Raw genomic sequence first — 3328 nt, 5'->3', positions numbered from 1 at the left:
TCTTACAATCCTGCACCTTGAGATGAGAAAGTTCTCATTATTTGATATCCCAATGCGAGAATACCCACAATCTTGGGAAAATCCCTTCTCGCTATTCCGACAACTACCTACTATTGGGGAGATTCATTCTCAGTTTCGGGAATATTGCAAATTTTAGTAATATTATGTTTTATTCTGATTTATATTATTGTTACAATTAATGAATTCTTTTACTCTCTTTGTATATTTATATTTTGTTTATTTACAAAGCACATAAAGAACTACACTTGTTACTATGCATTTGATAATACCCTGTATTATTATTATTGTTATTATTGTTATCATGTTATTGTTATTAATTTGCTTTCACTCTGGCCAAAATTACCTGTTTTTTATTTGGGAAGATTAGAGTAAATTTCCCAATCAGAGTATAATTTCTTGAACTTCGAGTCGGTCTGAGTATGCCTAAGTGTTTTTAGACTCTTTCTCATTCATCGTGTTCATTGCTAGCCTGTAGGCTAATTATGCAGTGTTGATAATGAATGTTATAATAAATGAATGAAAATGTCATTGCCTAATACCACCTGTATTGCAGTAGGTAATACATAAATGTATTTTGTTTGCATTGGGATATGATCATTACAGATTGGATTAACATTTTTGTTTGTCACCCAATTTGTAATTGTAGCACGGGACCGTTTTGGGTGGGGGAGGATCTTTTACTTATACAATAACAGAACAGTGCAGCGGAAGGGTTTTTAAACGAAGAATCCCCACCCTGTCCGTCTACAGAGGTAGAACTTAAATAAAACACTATTAGGTTGTAATTATTATTAATATGTAATAATCACACATCACATAATCAAACACCATCAATCAACAACATTCACACTATGCTATTAATTAATGTAAATACTAATACTCCATAAAATAAACTATCATACTCATTATATAAAGGATATATGTTCCTTTAATTCTAAACTAGATTAACATTATATACATGATATTTACAGTTATAAAAATGGTGTAACTCCTAGTTACATAATTACTTGAACAGGTATGAACATATAGTTCAAATTATACTTCATAACTTAATTTACTGGACATAACTTTAAAACAGTTGTCAAACAACTACTGATATATTAAGACTAACATAATGACATTGAGGGTCTCAGTGCAGATATAGTAAAATGTAGAAGCTGTTCATGGTCAGACGACCAGTGACCTGAGAATCAGGAAAATACAGAAATTATTGAAAAGTGGTGTCTGGAGGAAGATGCTCTCTCTCCATCTCAAAAGTTGTGTATCAATTTAATCAAAACATGATTAAATATTTCTAATATTAAATATCAGATATCAAACTTCATCTCAAATATTTTATATCAACTAGGATTAGTAAATGGTTTTACAGTAACATAATATCAAAACAATAAAATAGAATGGTTTAGCACAATGATATTCAGGAAAGTCTTTAATCAGATACATTAGAGTCCGCACGATATTAACGCGGCAAGATAGGGAACTCAGCCTATCCGCTTGACCAGAATAATACCGTTTAGTTGTTTTGGATTCGCGACTTGCTTAAAATTTGTAATTCGCAAAGTTCAAAAGGCTCAACTATAAAACTCGCACCATGCTCGCGCTGCTAGACAAACATAAATAACAAGTGCTCCACCATGAACAATAATCATAGATGGTTAGTAACAATCATAAGAAATTCAAACATTCAATAAGAAGTAGATTATAGAATAGTATCTATCATCAGATATATCAAACTAAACTTTAAAATATTATTCAATCGAAGATTGATAATAAGTCAAATGTGTAACAGACAATCTTGGAAAAGTAACTTAACATTCAAAAATAAATCTATAAGATCAGTTATTAAATAATCTTATAAACTGAGATATGGAAGGATGACTTTGGATCTTACCTGAGAATCAGGAAAATACGGAAATTATTGAAAAGTGATGTCTGGAGGAAGATGCTCTCTCTCCATCTCAAAAGTTGTGAAGAGGATGCCTCCAGTAGTTCTATATAAAGGTATTTTCGACAATACCATTATTTTTGGGAAGGGGTGTGTATATGTGTAACTAGAAATACTTGTTGATCCTTGGTCATCTCTTTTAACAAACAAAAACCAGTAACTAATAATTGCTGACCCCTTTAGGGTAGCAGAGATGGAAGAGTCCATCAACTTTTCCCCAAAATACTACTACGTCATTCATGACATTCACGTCATTATTTTCTGGGAATAAGGACCAGCTGACCCTTACTCACGCTACCAAGAACTGACCATTGGTTCTCTCTTTCGCTCACTCTCTCTCAGTATGTACAAAAGGTCATGCAAGTCATCTCACTCTCTCCTCTCTCACTCTGTATGTTCTGTAGCTACATAAATATGGGTATAACAACTACAATACAAAATTAATAGAGATTAATCTCTTTTAACTTCTTTCTACACTAATGTAGCACCATAAGAGGGGCTACATAATCGTAGTTCAAATCAAACATAATTAGTTTTAAAAAGCTTCAAGGCACACTTTTTAGAAATCAAATTGAAAAGAGAGCATATTTTCCATGCTTTTTTTTCATTAATAGAAATAGACTTAATGATTTTTGTGAGTTCACTCACAAGTTCACTCTTAGAATTTTGTAACCAATCTATAAGTTGGTTAAAATATGGCCCTACCAACTGTTGGTTAAACAAAAAGTAAATCGCCAATTCATCTATTGCCAACTTGTCCACTCACCACATGGTCTACATTCATAGTCTAATGCCACTCCATCCATCAACATTTTGTCTAACAACCATTTTTGATCCAATCATCACTTCGTCTAGTCACCAGTTAAGTCTAATGTCCATTTTGTTTTCATTCATTTTGTCCAATTAGACCAAATGGAGTATGGACTTAATGGCTATTGGACCAACTGGTTATTAGACGAAATGGCAATTAGACCATGTGGACAGTGGATGAACTGATGTTAGACCAAATGATAGTAGACATGTTGGTAATTGGACGAACTGGCATTAGACTGATTGGAAATAAACCAGACAAAATTGCATGCAAAATGAATTTGAAAAAAAAGTTGGTTCAAATTTTAAGTGCATATTTTAACCAACTTTTGGGTTGGGTTACACAAACTAAGGAGAGTGTACGAGTTCATTTGTAATCTTGCTGTAAGGATGGAAGCATGATTTAAATTCCTTACAAGGCTTTAAAACTTGTCTCTTAATCTAAATGGAAAATGAAATGAATAATTGATGAGTTCATGGAACAAGCACAAAAAATGTCTTTAATAGGGGCCGATTTCGAGTAAATTGAAAGGAATGAAAAGCATAGGATGT

General features: G+C 32.6%; 1 long non-coding RNA gene across 1 annotated transcript; it reads right to left on the bottom strand.

The window, feature by feature from the left end:
* Positions 1–710: 710 nt before the first annotated feature.
* Positions 711–2393, bottom strand: LOC121420198. Its single transcript, XR_005970723.1, has 2 exons — positions 1913–2393; positions 711–1204 (listed from the first exon to the last, which is right to left on the bottom strand). It is a non-coding gene; the product is annotated as an uncharacterized LOC121420198 (long non-coding RNA).
* Between the last annotated feature and the right edge of the window lie 935 nt (positions 2394–3328).

This window comes from Lytechinus variegatus, chromosome 8 (genome assembly GCF_018143015.1).
Source record: "Lytechinus variegatus isolate NC3 chromosome 8, Lvar_3.0, whole genome shotgun sequence".
NCBI lineage: Eukaryota > Metazoa > Echinodermata > Echinoidea > Temnopleuroida > Toxopneustidae > Lytechinus > Lytechinus variegatus.
This window is presented reverse-complemented; position numbering and strand designations above follow the sequence as displayed.